Here is a 17,712-nt window from a genome sequence, read left to right as displayed (position 1 = left end):
TCTTCTTGGACCCTTTTCCCAGGGATCGGGACAAGTTAAATTCCTCATAGTCGGGGTAGACTATTTCACAAAGTGGATCGAGGCAGAGCCCCTAGCCAACGCGACTGCTCAAAGGAGCCGGAAATTCCTATATAGGAATATTGTCACAAGGTTTGGGGTTCGATACTCCATCACTACAGACAATGGCACCCAATTCACAGACGCGGGCTTCAGAAAGTTAGTAGCCGACTTAAACATAAAACACCAGTTCACCTCCGTTGAACATCCCCAAGCCAATGGACAATTCGAAGCAGCCAACAAAGTCATATTGGCTGGGCTGAAATGGAGACTGCAAGAAGCAAAGGGAGCCTGGGCCGAAGAACTTCCATAAGTCCTATGGGCATATCGAACAACGGCACATTCTACCACAAACGAATCACCATTTTGACTAACATACGGAGTGGAGGCAATGATCCCAGTAGAGGTCGAGGAAAGGTCGCCTAGAGTAGTCCACTACAATGAAGAAGCCAACTCTCAACTTCAAAGAGAAGAGCTTGACCTACTTCCGGAAATCCAAGAAAGAGCTCGGATCAGGGAAGAAGCGCTAAAGCGCCGAATGGCTTCAAGATATAATCAAAAGGTAGTGCCAAGAGGTTTCGCGGAGAATGATCTCATCCTAATCCGAAATGATATTGGAACAACTCGACCCGGAGAAGGAAAGTTGGCAGCAAACTGGAAAGGACCCTACCGAGTCATAGAAGTACTTGGGAAGGGCTACTACAGACTGTTTGAACTCGATGGACGATAGCTTCCTAGATCGTGGCAAGCCTGCAACCTAAGAAGGTACTATAGCTAGAGAAGGTAAAAGATCTCATCATAGGATGCACTCTTTTTCCTGAAAAGGTTTTTTAATGAGGCACCAAGTTGAGATCCAGAAATTATCCGACTTAAAAGGATGAAAAACTCCAACATGTATATATTTTCACTTTCTTTTGAATAAAATATATTTTAGATATTCTACAAATTCTCAAGACGCATTAATCTGAAGCATTCATCGTCCGATTATAAAGCAACAGATCGGCAGAAAGTGAAAAACAGATTCACTGTACGATCACAATAAAAGACCAATAAAGATGAAAATGCGATTCATCTAAAGGTCGACCAAAGAAAGATAGAAACCAGATTCTACAAATCAGCAAAGATGAACACAGAATAATGCAAGAAGTTATCGAAAGTGATCCAAAAAAAGAACCTGACGAGGTCTTATGGATTGCTAAATAATAACTTAAAGACTGGCCGACGTTGAGAAGTCGGACCAAGTCAACCCAAGTTATCAGCAAATCCCTGAAAAGAGGTCTGGCCAACCCTATAAAAGAGGAATTGCTATAACTTAGAAGAGACCGACGTGACAAAGTCGGTCTCTTACAAAAAACAAGTTATAAAAATAATCCCTGAAAGAGACCTGACAAAGGTCCAAGAAAGAGGATTACAAAAAATAACTTAGAAGAGGACGACGTAAAGAAGTCGACCTCCTACAAACAACAAGTTATAAAAGTAATCCCTGAAAGAGACCTGACAAAGGTCCAAGAAAGAGGATTACAAATAACTTAGAAGAGATCGACATAAAGAAGTCGGTCTCCTACAACGGACAAGTTATAAAAGTAATCCCTGAAAGAGACCTGACAAAGGTCCAAGAAAGAGGATTACAAAATAACTTAGAAGAGATCGACATAAAGAAGTCGGTCTCCTACAACGGACAGGTTATAAAAGTAGTCCCTGAAAGAGACCTGACAAAGGTCCAAGAAAGAGGACTACAAAATAACTTAGAAAAGAACGACGCAAAGAAGTCGGTCTCCTACAACAGACAAGTTATAAAAGTAGTCCCTAAAAGAGACCTGACAAAGGTCCAAAAAAGAGGATTACAAAAATAACTTCAAAAAGGACGACGCAAAGAAGTCGGTCTCCTACAATAGACAAGTTATAAAAGTAGTCCCTGAAAGAGACCCGACAAAGGTCCAAAAAAGAGGACTACAAAAGTAACTGGAAAGAGGACCAACGTAAAGAAATCAGTTATGGATGGCCAGAAATAAATACAAGTAAGAGCCAGAAAACCGAAACACGAGTTGGATCCACACATCTACAAAGGATGAAAGCTACAAGCAATAAGTACAAAGCAATCCAAAGAGGTCGAGCAGCAATGCTTCAGCATTCTCAAAACCCAGAAAGGTGCCAAGACAAGTGCAAACAAGCATAATATAAAATACAATATTATAAACAAGCTTCAGGATCAGGCCCAAAGCTTGAAAGGTACTTGTTGTTTTTTCAAAATAAAAAGTTTCTAAACAAGCAACCAGAAGGAGTATCAAACAGTCAGCAAAATATTCAAATTATAGAATAAAGAGTTTAAAAAAGCCCACAAGTCGGGCTATCTACACAAACATCCAAGAAAAATCAGCTGAGATCAAGAGCCTTCTCGGTAGTATCAGTCTGGGGTGAAGAAGGGCGAGCTTGGAGAGGCACTGCATCCATTGTACCGTCGTCCCTATTCAGAATTTGACAATCAGGATCTAATTCTGGACGAGCAATCCCAGTAGGAGGAACCATAGAGGTCGACACTTTAGCAGCAGGCGCAGAGGGAGGTACAACATCATCATCATCTTGGTCGTCGGGGACAATCTTGCCATCCCTCACAATATTGTCCAAGCTAAAAAGAGTAAGATCAACCTCAGGAGCGAGAACTTGAACCTGCTCCTTCAAATTATCATAAGCAGCGTTTACGCTGCCGACAAGGTGACCTTGGAGCTCGGAATAGTCAACTCAGGCAGACTCCAACTCCTCCCTCAAACGTATCACCTCCCGATAAGATGTTGCATAACTATCTTTATGCCTCAGCGCAGTGTCCTCGGCCAATCTCACAGAAGCCACCAGGGCAAGAGAGCTAGCCTTTTCGTTCTCCAGATCCTTCTCCAGTTTGGCTACTTTCACCTCAAGCTCCTCTTTCAAGCCCTTCATCCGGTCGAATTCCTGTTTTGCCTCCTCCTTGAAGGCTTTGGTGGCGTGGAGAGGAAGATTTTGAGCCGTTCGGTACAAGGCATCTCCCATATGTGCCATTTTTACACTACTCTGAGTTATAAAGTCCAAATGACAAAGAAGTGATACATCATCCATAGGGAGGACACCGTATAGACCGATTTGCTGATCTACAAACTCGACCGTGTCAAAATCAGGGGCATCAAGGTTGAAAGGTTCAATTGTTTTTTGTTTCTTGTTGGGAGGAGCACCAGAAGTAGCAGCGGAAGACTACGGAGGCTCGGCCAGGCGAACCCTAGGAGTGGGAATTACCCTCCTCGGGCCAGGAGAACTCGGCACGGGCGGCTTCACAGGAACTTGGGAAGATCCCTCTTCCGCCACCTTGGCCGAGATATTTTGAGCAGCTGCAGCCTTCTTTGCTTTCTTGTAGGCCTTCATGGAATCGTTATTTTTCGACATCTCTGAAAATACAGAATCGAACTTTTTTGTAGGCCTTCATGGAATTGTTATTTTTCGGGTCACTCAAAAACTTTTTTGTATCAAGATGGGGTGGTTCCCCCCTAAATCTTCAAGAACAATTACAAAAGCCCGCTCAACCTCGTCAAGCATCTCCCAGGTATAGCGAGACACTCTCACATTCTTTTGCCACTCTAGAGGAAAGGCAGGCTCATCATTTTCATCAAGAAAAAAGGGGCGGGCTCCCTCAACAGCACGGACTCGGAAGAAATAATTCATAAAATCTTTAAAAGACTCATTGTACATGGCAAAAACTTTATGCCCCTGGGCCGACCTGAAAGAAACCCAGGAAGCTTTCTTTTTGGAAGACCCTCCGGGCTTGGCAGAAACAAAAAGATAGAGGAAAAGAGTCTGAGAAGGTGTTATGCCTAACTCTTGGCAAAGCAGCTGAATAATCTTGATAAAACCCTAGGAATTCAGATGAAGCTGGGATGGGGCAATATTACACGACCACAACAAGTCGGTCTCGAAAGCAGTAAAAGGAAAGGTAATGTCCAACTGGCTGAAGAAATATTCATAGGCGTAGAAAAAGGGACACTCCCCCTCGACAGAAGTAGGAAAGCAAACCCTCTCGTCAGAGTCGGGCGCCACAAGCTCATAATCTCTCTCTCGGGCACCACCATCACAAACCCTATGACATTTTCTCAGCTCTACGCAAAACTTAGCATCCACAACAGAGACACACATTAAGACAAGGGAGTCCAGCCAATCGGACATCCCCTCAGGAACTTTAGAAGACATCTCTACAATGTTATGACGAGAAGACATGAGGCCAACTAATCCTACAATAAGAAAAGAAGATTGGATTACTAAAAAACATCTCGGACAAGGGGCAAAACAACTCGACTAATATGATACAGAAGAACAAACAGAAAAGGAAAACCCCAAGACTCAAACCAAAGTCCTGGGGCATCCTTTGGAGGCAGTAACAAAGCAAGATTTCAGGAAAAATCTACAGCTCATGTCCCGACATTTCTCAAAACAAGAAAAGAAGATCTCAAATAACAAAACGTTTCGAAAAAGGAAAACACGAAGTCATCAAAGCCACTATCTTCCTACAGTCTATCAGCAAAAGAGCATCACCAACATCAAACATGCCAAGCGAAAATCGTCAAAGATGCAACCTTTTTGTGATTCAAACAAAATCATCATTCCGAAGCTTCAAAATCAAAAGCACAAACAGAAACGGAACAACATGCAAGCATCAAATAAGAGGAAAAGCGAAAAGGTTCACGCGAAAGGCGAAGAAACTCCTAGAACACAAATTACAACAGCAATCAGGCACAGCAAAAGCAAAGAGATCCAAACTTTCTCCAAACAAAATCAAAACTTTCTCAAAATCAGACATGAAAAAGTGACACAGAAAAGAGAAAGGAAGAAAAACCAACCTGAGCGAAGAAGCCTCGAAGGAGATTGAAGACAAAGAGACGGAATCGCCCAGAAAAACTGCCAAATGATGCCGCAACTCAAGAAATACAAAAGGCGAAAACAGAAAAGCGAGAGAGTAAAAGAGAAGTTACAAAGAGAAATGAAGAAGAGAAACCGTTTTCTGAGTGCAGAAATTCAAAATAAAGCCAAAGGACTTTTTTGTATCAAGATGGGTGGTTCCCCCCATAAATCTTCAAGAACAATTACAAAAGCCCGCTCAACCTCGTCAAGCATCTCCCATGTATAATGAGACACTCTCACATCCCTTTGCCATTCTAGAGGGAAAGCAGGCTCGTCATTCTCATCAAGAAAAAAGGGGTGGACCCCTTCAACAGCACGGACTCTAAAGAAATAATTCTTAAAGTCCTTAAAAGATTCATCGTACATGGCAAAAACTTTATTCCCCTGGGCAGACCTAAAGAAACCCAGGAATCCTTCTTTTTAGAAGAAGCTCCAGGCTTGGCAGAAACAAAAAGATAGAGGAAAAGAGTCTGAGAAGGTGTTACGCGTAACTCTCGGCAAAGCAGCTGAAAGATCTTGATAAAACCCCAAGAATTCGGATGAAGCTGGGATGGGGTAATGTTACACGACCACAACAAGTCGGTCTCGAAAGCAGTAAAAGGAAAAGTAATGTCCAACTGGCTGAAGAAATATTCATAGGCATAAAAGAAGGGACGCTCCCCCTCGACCGAAGTAGGAAAACAAACCCTCTCGTCAGAGTCGAGCGCTATAAGCTCATAGTCCCTCTTCTGGGCACCGCCACCACAAACTCTATGACATTTCCTCAGCTCTACACAAAACCCAGCATCCACCACAGAGACACACATCAAGACAAGGGAGTCCAGCCAATCGGACATCCCTTCGGGAACTTTAGAAGACATCTCTACAATGTTATTGCGAGAAGACATGGCCAAACTAGTCCTACAAACAAGAAAAGAAGATTGGATTACTAAAAAAGATCCTGGACAAAATCAGAATAACTCGACTAACATAACCCAGTACAGAACAAGCAACAAAAGGAAACCCCAGGACCCATACCAAAAAGATCCAGGGGCATCCTTTGGAGGCAGTTAACAGGACAAGGATTCAGGAAAACAGGCATACGTCTCGACACAAGAAAACAACAAAACCTCTCTGTTCTACAAATAAAACGACACCTCGAAGGCAACGTGCCACAAATCAAACACGGCCATCCAAACGAGCTACCTCCCAGACTCACCGTCCTAGTTCAAAATAAAAAACAAAGGCAGATAGCAGCAAAATGTTCAGGAGAAGTAGCCATCAAAGAGGCAACCCAAGCAAACAAAGAAAATCTTAACAAGCGACGAGGAAAAAGTCAAGCTATTATTTTGAAAACTACCATTATTGCAAGATACAGTCTTTTCAAAAGAACAGGCCAGAAGCAACAGTAGAGCATGCAAAACCCTAGGAAGCATCAACAGAAACACTAGGGGTATGCGCAAAAACAAAAAGGCAAAACTAGAAAAAAATATGCCACAGTAACAAGCAAGCGCAAGGTTACAAAAAGGATCAAGCTTTTCCAAATGTACATTCAAAATCAAAGCATTATCAGAAAAAAGGATGAGAACAAGAACCAACCTGAACAAAGGAAGAAGTTTTCGAAGAAGATCGAAGACGTAGGACAGAACTGCCTCTTGAGCGAGAAGAAACACCAAGAAATCACCAAATGACATCGCAGGGAAGAAAGGTGAAAACTGCAAACTCCAGGAAACAGAAAGGGAGAAAGAAAGGGGAAGTTACAAGTAAAAACGGAGAAGAGAAACCGTTTCTGTGTGTAAAGGTTCAAAATAAAAGGGAAACGGAGCATTAAAAGCTAATTAATGAGGGTATTAAACCCTTGCGCCTTCCCAAGAACAGAGCCCTAATACGAAGCGCGCACTTTTAGAGGAAAATGTTCCACATTCAAAAAGGTTCTACAAAAGGAATCGACAAAATGCTCGAGTTCGGCTTCACTATAGAAAGTTCGAAGTCAAAGACTCGACCTCAAAGCAGAAGACCGAGCTCAAGCAGGGGCACTGTTCACACCCTGGTTCGAGCCATCCGATCCAGGATGTTTAGTAATAAAGCGACCGACCTCTTCAGGTCAGGCTATCCGACCACTTCTCAAAAGAGGTCGGTCAAATCGACAGAAAAGCCCAGTAAAGGGCCTAAATAGAGGAACACAACCCAAAATCCAAAGGCAGTCCAAGCCTATAGAGATAAGGCGGTTCCCTTGAAGATAAGCTGACCTCAACTCAAAGATAAAGATAAGATAAGATAACTAACTTATCTTATCTAACAAGGTCACTCTACAACCATTATAAATACATTGGAGCACCCAGGTATAACTCGTACTCTGATTCTACAAAAAACTTGTTTAATACCCGTGCTAACTTAAGCATCGGAGTCTCTTGCAGGTACCCCCCATCCTCCGGTGACCAAGGATCAGAAGTGCAGCCAGTCCAACAAGTCGGACACAACAGCCCCGGCCGCTACCCGCCAGCCGGACCCGTCATCTCCGACCAGTATAGAAGATCTCATCCGAGATCGACCTACAGTTTCAGGTAACCCTCGGAACAGTAGCTTTGTTCCTTTGCGATATGCTTGCCTGCAGCGTTGTTTAGCATTTTTCAGGAATCTTTAGAGTATTGGAATCTTGTTGTCCGACCTCTTTCGATGGCTTTTACTTTCTTGCGTTAGTCGAACAAGGTTTCTGAGGATAGTTTTATTCGAGTTATTCTTTCTCAGTACTCTTATAGAAATACTTGTGAGTTTGGTGAGGCCGTGGCTTTCTGTAGGTTGGGCTGTGTCCCTTTTAGCGCACGCCTTCTGTCGCGTTAGCTCCTTTTGTTGAGTCCTTCGAGTTATTCTTAGTGATCCATTTTATTTGAACCTTCTTAGGTTTCTTTTATGGATGACTTTTATAACTTTGTAGCTTTGTTGGGACGACTTCATCATGTCGGTGCCTTCTAAGTTATTTTCAGTAATCCATATTATTTGGACCTTTGTCAGGTCTCTTTATGGATTACTTTTTATAACTTTTGTGGTTTTGTTGGGCCGACTTCATCATGTCGGTCCCTTCTAAGTTATTTTCAGTAATCCATATTATTTGGACCATTGTCAGGTCTCTTTTATGGATTACTTTTTATAACTTTTGTGGTTTTGTTGGGCCGACTTCATCATGTCGGTCCCTTCTAAGTTATTTTTAGTAATCCTCTTTTTTAGGGCTGGCCAGGCCTCTTTCTAGGGATTACTTTTTATAACTTTTGTTGTTGTAGTCGACTGGTCCGACTTCTTTATGTCGGTCCGTCTTTAAGTTATTTTTAGCAACCCATTTTTATTAAGACCTCGTCAGGTCTTTTCCTATGGATCACTTTTGATAACTTCTTGCATTATTCTATTTTGTCGCTTTTCATCTTTGCCAATTTTGATCCTTGGCCGACTTTTGATGAATTTGATTTTCATCTTTGTCGACTTCATCGTGATCGAGCAATGAATTTGATTTTCACTTTTGTCGATCTGTAGCTTTACAATCGGGCAATGAATTTTTGCGTTTCAGATTAATGCGTATTGATAAAGAAAATTTGTAGAAAATCTGAAAAAACTTTATAAAATAGAAAATATGCAAATATATACATGTGGGTGTTTACCCTTCTAAGTCAGGCAATTTTATAGATCTTGGCTTGGTGCCTCGTTAAAAAACCTTTTCAGGAAAAAGAGTGTACCTTGACCTAAGATCTTTATTACCTCTAACTATAATATCTTCTTAGATTGTAGGCATGCCATGACCTTGGTAGCTCTCGCCCTTCTAGTTTGGACACCCTGTAGTAGCCTTTTCCCAGTACCTCTGTGACTTGGTAGGGTCCTTTCTAGTTAGTTGCTAGCTTCCCCTCTCCCAGTCGACTTGTTCCGATATCATTTCGGATTAGGATGAGGTCGTTGTTGGCAAAGCTTCGCTGTACTACCTTCCGATTGTATCTTGAGGCCATTCGACGTTTTAATGCCTCTTCCCTGATCTGAGCTCTTTCTCAGATTTTTGGAAGTAGGTCGAGTTCTTCCTTTTGAAGTTGGGAGTTGGCCTCTTTACTGTAGTTGATCACTCTGGGCGATCCTTCTTTGACCTCCACTGGGATCATTGCCTCCATTCCGTAAGCTAATCAGAAAGGTGATTCCTTTGTGGTGGATTATGGTGTTATCCGGTATGCCCACAGGACTTGTGGGAGCTCTTCAGCCCAGGCTCCCTTCGCGTCCTGTATTCTCCATTTTAACCCGGCCAGTATGACTTTGTTGGCAGCTTCTGCTTGTCCATTAGCCTGGGGGTGTTCTACGGATGTGAATTGGTGCTTTATTTTCAAGTCGGCCACCAATTTTCTGAAGCTTGCGTCTGTGAATTGAGTGCCATTGTCTGTGGTGATGGAGTATGGAACCCCAAACCTTGTGACAATGTTTCTATATAGAAATTTTTGACTTCTTTGAGCAGTGGCGTTAGCTAGGGGCTCTGCCTCAATCCACTTTGTGAAATAATCTACCCCAACGATGAGGAACTTGACCTGTCCTGATCCTTGGGGGAAGGGCCCAAGGAGGTCGAGTCCCCATTTTGCGGCTGGTCAGGGTGAGGTTACGCTGATGAGTTCTTCTGGTGGGGCAATGTGGAAATTAGCATGTTTCTGACATGGTGGACATGTCTTTACGAACTCTGTTGCTTCCTTTTGTAAAGTTGGCCAATAGAATCTGGCTCGGAGTACTTTTTTGGTGAGAGCTTGTGCTCCAAGATGGTTGCCACAGATGCCACTGTGTATTTCTTCTAAAACTTCCTTTGTGTTGGAAGTCGGCACACATTTTAACAGTGGTGTTGAAATCCCTCTCTTGTATATAGTATTATTTATGATGGTGTAGTATTGTGCCTCCCGTTTTAACCTCTTTGCCTCCTTCTTATTTGCAGGGAGTATTTCTGTTTTGAGGTAATTAATTATGGGAGTCATCCATCCTTGATCCAGACCGGTTATGGCTAGGACCTTTTCTTCTTTCGAAATTGACGGGTTCTGTAGTATATCCTGAATGAGGCTTCTATTGTTGCCCCCTGGTTTGGTGCTGGCTAGTTTTGAGAGTGCATCAGCTTGAGCATTCTGTTCCTGAGGTATGTGGCGGACCTCATATTTCCCAAGTTGTCCGAGCTGTTCCTTGGTTTTATCCAAGTACTTTTTCATGGTCGGATCCTTGGCTTGATAGCTTCCTGCTATTTGTGAGGTGACTACTTGTGAGTCACTGAAGATAATAAGTTTTTGAGCTCCGACCTCCTTAGCCAGCTTCAAACCGGCTAGCAATGCCTCATATTCGGCTTGGTTGTTTGAAGCAGGGAACCCGAATTTGAGGGAAAGTTCGATTCGGGTTCCCTAGTTGCTTTTTATTATCACACCTGCGCCACTTTCGGTTTTGTTTGAGGAGCCGTCTACGTAGAGATTCTATTCTGTGGGGATTTCCAGAGCGTCAGTAAACTCTGCAATGAAGTCGGCTAGATACTGTGATTTGATGGCTGTCCGAGCTTCATATTGAAGGTCGAATTCGGATAACTCGACTGCGCACTGTAGGATTCTTCCAGCTAAGTCTGTTTTCTGTAGGATGCCTTTTATGGGCTGGTTGGTCCGAACTCTGATAGTGTGGGCTTGAAAGTATGGGTGGAGAGAAGTGAGTATGAGGGCGTAGGTGAACTTTTTCTATCTTTTGATAGTTTAGTTCGGCCCTTGTAGAGCTTTGCTGATGAAGTAGACAGGTTGTTGCCCACTTTCGTCTTCTCTGACTAGTGCTGAGGCTATTGCCCGACTTCCAACTGCGAGGTATAATATGAGTTCTTCACTTTCCCGTGGTCTGGTAAGAATGGGTGGTTGCCCCAAGAATTTTTGAAATCTCAGAAGGCTTGTTCGCACTCTTTGAGGTGTCTTTTGCAAGATGATTTAGAGATCCCTCCTCTTGCAAATCCTCCATTTATCATATGAACATGTCTCTTAGGGGTGTGAGGTGGACGTTCAACTCATCCGACCTCTTCGGTGTGAGGAGGACGTTCAACTCGCCCGACCTCTTCGATGTGAGGTGGACGTTCAACTTGTCCGACCTCTTTGGTGTGAGGTGGATGTTCCACTCGTCCGACCTCTTCGATGTGAGGTGGACGTTCAACTTGTCCGACCTCTTTGGTGTGAGGTGGATGTTCCACTCGTCCGACCTCTTCGGTGTGAGGTGGATGTTCAACTCGCCGGACCTCTTCGGTGTGAGGTGGATGTTCAACTCGTCCGACCTCTTCGGTGTGAGGTGGACGTTCAACTCGCCCGACTTCTTCGGTGTGATGTGGATGTTCAACTTGTTCGACCTCCTTAGTGTGAGGTGGATGTTCCACTCGTCCGACCTCTTCGGTGTAAGTTGGATGTTCAACTCGCCCGACCTCTTCGGTGTAAGGTGGATGTTCCACTCGTCCGACCTCTTTGGCACTTCTTCTTTTTCTTGGTTCATCCGCTTTATTGGCTAAGTACCGATCTAATCACCCTTCTGTTCATACCCTGGGTCGAGTTGTCCGATCCGGGATGATTGGCGTCAAAGTGACCGACCTCCTCAGGTCAGACTATCCGACCGCTTTTTAAAGAGAGCTCGGCCAAACCAACAGGAAAGCCCAGTAAGGGGCCCAAATAGAGGAACACGACCCAAATCCAAAGGCAGTCCAAGCCTATAGAGATAAGGGCGGTTCCCTTAAAGATAAGCTGACCTCACTCAAAGATAAGATAAGATAAGATAACTAACTTATCTTATCTAAAAAGGTCACTCTACACCATTATAAATACACTGGAGCACCCAGGTATAACTCATACTCTGATTCTACAAAAAACCTGCTTAATACCCTTGCTAACTTAAGCATCGGAGTCCCTTGCAGATACCCCCCACCCTCCGGTGACGAAGGATCAGCAGTGCAGCCAGTCCAATAAATCGGACACGACAACTGGGCCGCCACTCACCAGCCGGACACGTCATCTCCGACCAGCATAGAAGATCTCGTCCGAGATCGACCTACAGTTTCAGGTAACCCTCGGAACATTGGCGCTGTTGCCGGGAAACTTGGAAGTCATCCCATCACCATGGCAGACGATCACGACAACGACTATGATTCAGATCTAGAGGATAGAACACCGCACAAAAATGCGGACACTACGCTAAAAGACACTCCGGAATCCAACGGAGACAAAAATTCATCAAATCCGGGAGTGATAGAAGCACTTCAGGATCGTTTAAAGCAACTTGAAAAAGAAACCCATCATCAACGGGAAGTCGGGAAGGATCTATAGAGAGAAATAAGGCGACATCGAGAATTAGAAGATAAACTTCTAAAACTCGAAGCCGATCTCAAAGCCAAAGCTACTCGATCCACCCCGGAGGACAGCCCATGCAAAGACTAAGATCCATTCACTAGGGAAATTATGAAGACCAAAATTCCTAAGAACTTCAAACTTCCAGACATGACCTTGTACGATGGCACTACAGACCCCAACCATCACCTCAGCAATTTCAGAAGTAGAATGTACCTCACCGACGCCTCAGATGCAGTCCGTTGCAAAACTTTTCCAACAACTCTCACAAAGACAGCAATCAGATGGTTTAACAACCTACCTCCAAAGTCCATATCAAAGCTTTGATGATCTAGCCAAAAAGTTCCTGGCCAGATTCTCCATCCAAAAGGACAAAGCTAAGTACGCCCCCAGTCAACTAGGAATCAAGCAAGGAGATCGGGAAAGTCTTCGCAACTACATGGAGAGATTCAACAAAACATGCCTAGACATACAAAGTTTACCAACAGAGGCTGCCATCATGGGCCTCATCAATGGTCTACGAGAGGGACCTTTCAGTCAATCTATATCAAAGAAATACCCCACATCCCTGGACGAAGTGCAAGAACGGGCGGAGAAGTATATCAACATGGAAGAAAATTCTCGGCTAGGTGAAACCTCAAAATCCGGATTCTTCTACCGAGAAAAAGATAAAGAGCCCAAAAAGAAGGAAGACCGACATGGGGAAAAAAATTAAAAAATATCATAATTACACCCCCCTTCGGGTGTCTCTTGTGGATGTGTACAAAGAAGTTTGCCACACAGAAAAAATACCCCCAGCTCGACCACTCAAAGGCAAAAGAGGAGGAGGAAACCGAAACAAGTATTGCGAATACCATCGTGTCTGCAGACATTCTACCAATGAATGCTTCGATCTAAAGAACGTCATAGAAAAAGGAAAAGGAGGAGGGATTAAGAGGCCGGACGAACCGAGCGATCACCTTGGACACCAGAAAGACATGTTCAGATGATACACGGAGGATTTGCAGGAGGAGGAATCTCCAAATCATCCCGCAAAAGATATCTTAAAGAAGTATATCATGTCGAAGGGAAGGAGGAAGCGCCCGACATCCCTGCAATTACGTTCACCAAGGAAGATGCATCCGGTATCATCTCGGGACACGATGATCCCATGGTTATCACCATCATACTGGCAAACGCCAATCTCCACCGCACATTAATAGACCAAGGAAGTTCCGTCGACATCTTATTCAAAACTGCCTTCGACAAGCTCAGCTTAGAAGAAAAAGAGCTTAAAGCATACTCAAACAGCCTGTTCGGACTGGGAGATACCCCGGTACAACCATTGGGTTACGTGCCACTACACACAACCTTCGGAAAAGGAAACCAATCTAGAACACTCAAAATAGACTACATCGTGGTCGACGTGAGTTCCGCCTATAATGCCTTAATAGGACTAACAACCTTAAATCAACTCGGCGCAATAGTCTCAACTCCGCATCTATGTATGAAATTTCCAATTGCAAAAGGGATAGCTACAATAAAAGCAGATCAAAAGATGGCACGCCACTGTTATAACGAAAGTCTAAACCTTAGAGGCAGAGGAGAAGAATTCCATACAATTGAGCTTGGTGGAATTCAGAGACAAGAAGAACTTCGTCCACAGCCCGAAGGTGAAGTAGAGAAAGTCCAGATCGGAGACACCTCAGACAAAACAACTAATATTGGCACGATCCTACAAGGAGGCGCAAAAGAATCACTAGTACAGTTCTTATGAAATAATGTCGATCTCTTCGCATGGAAAGCTGCAGACATGCCAGGCATAGACCCCAAACTAATGTGCCACAAGTTGGCGGTCTATCCAGGATCTCAGCCGGTACAGCAGAGACGAAGAAAACTTGGACCAGAACGATCCCAAGCTGTGGAAGAATAGGTACAAGCATACTGGAGGCAGGATTCATAAGAGAAGTCAAGTACCCACTATGGCTAGCCAACGTTGTCTTGGTGAAAAAATCTAATGGGAAGTGGCGAATGTGCACCAACTACACCGATCTCAACAAAGCCTGCCTAAAAGATCTTTACCCACTCCCAAGTATTGACACTCTGGTGGATGCCTCATCCGGATATAAATACCTCTCGTTTATGGATGCATATTCTGGATACAACCAAATCCCAATGTATCCACCTGGTTAGGAAAAAACCTCGTTTCTAACACCAAAAGCAAACTATTGCTACATTGTAATGCCTTTTGGTCTTAAAAATGCGGGAGCAACTTATCAAAGGCTAATGAACAAAGTCTTTTCAGACCATATCGGAAAAATCATGGAAGTTTATGTGGACGACATGTTGATAAAGACACAAAGTGAAGAGACATTATTGTCCGACTTGGCCTAAGTGTTCGACACTATAAGGAAGCATGGCATGCGACTCAATCTTGCAAAATGCACCTTTGCAGTAGAAGCTGGCAAGTTCTTGGGTTTTATGCTAACACAAAGAGGAATCGAGGTAAATCCAGATAAATTCCAGGCTATACTCAACATGAAGAGCCCAACTTGTGTCAAAGAGGTACAACAACTCAACGGGAGGTTGGTGGCCTTATCCAGATTCCTAGCGGGATCAGCAATAAGGTCTCTCCCCTTCTATGCCACTCTAAGGAAAGGAAAAAAGTTCGAATGGACAACATAGTGCGAGCAAGCCTTCCAAGATTTCAAAAGTTTCCTGGGACAACCACCTATCCTAACTCGGCCACGAGAGGAAGAACCACTCGTATTATACCTCGCGGTAGGAAGTCGGGCAGTAGCTTCAGCACTGGTTCGAGAGGATGACAACGGGCAACAACCTGTATAGTTCATTAGTAAAGTGCTACAAGGATCCGAGTTGAACTACCAAAAAATAGAAAAATTTGCCTATGCGCTCATACTAACTTCTCGACGTCTCCGCCCGTACTTCCAAGCTCACACCATTAGGGTTCGGACCAACCAGCCCATAAAAGGGATATTGCAGAAAGCAGATCTAGCAGGCAGAATCCTACAATGGGCAATTGAGTTGTCCAAATTCGACCTCCAATACAAAGCTCGGACAGCCATTAAATCACAATACTTAGCCGACTTCATTACAGAATTTACAGACACCCCAGAGACCCCCATAGAATGGAATATTTATGTGGACGGCTCCTCGAATAAGATTGGAAGCGGCGCAGGTGTAATAATCGAAAGCAACTAAGGAACCCAAATTGAGCTTTCCCTCAAATTTGGGTTCCCGGCCTCAAACAACCAGGCAGAATATGAAGCACTATTAGCTGGTTTGAAGCTGGCTAAGGAGATTGGAGCTCAAAAACTCAACATCTTCAGCGACTCACAAGTAGTCACCTCACAAATAACAGGGAGTTACCAGGCCAAAGATCCCACCATGAAAAAGTATTTGGATAAAACCAGGGAACAGCTCGGACAACTCGGGGAATATAAGATCCGCCACATACCCCGAGAACAAAACGCCCGAGCTGACGCACTCTCAAAACTAGCCAGCACCATACCAGGGGGCAACAATAGAAGCCTCATCCAGAAAATGCTACAGAATCCGTCAATCTCGGAAGAGGAAAAAGTCCTAGCCATAACAAGTCAGGATCAAGGATGGATGATTCCCATAATCAACTACCTCAAAACAGAAACACTCCCCACAGATGAAAAAGAGGCAAAGAGGTTAAAACGGGAGGCACAATACTACACTATCATAAATAACACCCTATACAAAAGAGGGATCTCAATGCCATTATTAAAATGTGTGCTGACCTCCAACACAAGGGAAGTCTTAGAGGAAGTACACAGTGGCATTTGTGGCAATCATCTCGGAGCACAAGCTCTTACGAAAAAAGTACTCTGGGCCGGATTTTATTGGCCAACTCTACAAAAGGAAGCTACAGAGTTTGTAAAGACATGTCCACCATGCCAGAAACATGCCAACTTTCACATCGCTCCGCCAGAAGAGCTCATCAGCGTAACCTCACCTTGGCCATTTGCAAAATGGGGACTCGATCTTCTCGGACCCTTTTCCCAAGGATCGGGACAAGTTAAATTCCTCATAGTAGGAGTAGACTATTTCACAAAGTGGATCGAGGCAGAACCCCTAGCTAACGCCACTGCTCAAAGAAGTTGAAAATTCCTATATAGGAACATTGTCACAAGGTTCGGGGTTCCATACTCCATCACCACAGACAATGGCACCCAATTCACAGATGCAGGCTTCAGAAAATTAGCAGCCGACTTGAACATAAAGCACCAGTTCACCTCCGTCGAACATCCCCAAGCCAATGGACAAGCCGAAGCTACTAACAAAGTCATATTGGCCGGGCTAAAATGAAGATTACAAGAGGCAAAGGGAGCTTGGGCCGAAGAACTTCCACAAGTCCTATGGGTATATCGAACAACGCCACATTCCACCACAAAGGAATCACCCTTCCGATTAGCATACGGAATGGAGGCAATGATCCCAGTAGAGATCGAAGAAGGGTCGCCTAGAGTGGTCCACTACAATGAAGAAGCCAACTCCCAACTTCAAAAGGAAGAACTCGACCTACTTCCTGAAATTCAAGAAAGAGCTCAGATCAGGGAAGAAGCGCTAAAACGATGAATGGCTTCCAGATATAATCAAAAGGTAGTGCCAAGAGATTTCGTTGAGAACGATCTCATCCTAATCCAAAATGATATTGGAACAACTCGACCCGGGGAAGGAAAGCTAGCAGCAAACTGGAAAGGACCCTACCGAGTCACAGAAGTACTTGGGAAGGGCTACTACAGACTATCCGAACTCGACGGGCGAGAACTTCCTAGGTCGTGGCACGCCTGCAAGCTAAGAAGGTACTATAGCTAGAGAAGGTAAAAGATCTCATCATAGGATGCACCCTTTTTCCTGAAAAGGTTTTTTAGTGAGGCACCAAATTGAGATTAAGAGGATAAAAACTCTATATGTACATATTTTCATTTTCTTTTAAATAAAATATATTAGACGCTCTATAAAGTTTTCAAGATGCATTAATCTGAAACATTCATTGTCCGATTATAAAGTGACAGATTGGCAGAAAGTGAAAAACAAATTCACTGCACAATCACGATAAAGACCAACAAAGATGAAAACCAAATTCATCTAGAGGTCGACTAAACAAGGATTTAATCCACTTTCTACAAATCGGCAAAGATGAAAACAGAATAATGTAAGAAGTTATTGAAAGTTATCCGGAGAAAGGACCTGACGAGGTCCTGATGGATTGCTAAATAATAACTTAAAAGACTGGCCGACGTTAAGAAGTCAGACCAAGTCAAACCAAGTTATAAGTAAAACCTGGAAAGAGGTCTGGCCAACCCTATAAAAGAGATTTACTTTAACTTAGAAGGGCCCGACATGACGAAGTCGGCCTAAAAAACAAAGTTATAGAAGTAAT

The sequence above is a fragment of the Arachis ipaensis genome, chromosome B3 (assembly GCF_059453495.1).
Source record: "Arachis ipaensis isolate K30076 ecotype BB chromosome B3, ASM5945349v1, whole genome shotgun sequence".
Classification (NCBI taxonomy): domain Eukaryota; kingdom Viridiplantae; phylum Streptophyta; class Magnoliopsida; order Fabales; family Fabaceae; genus Arachis; species Arachis ipaensis.
This window is presented reverse-complemented; position numbering follows the sequence as displayed.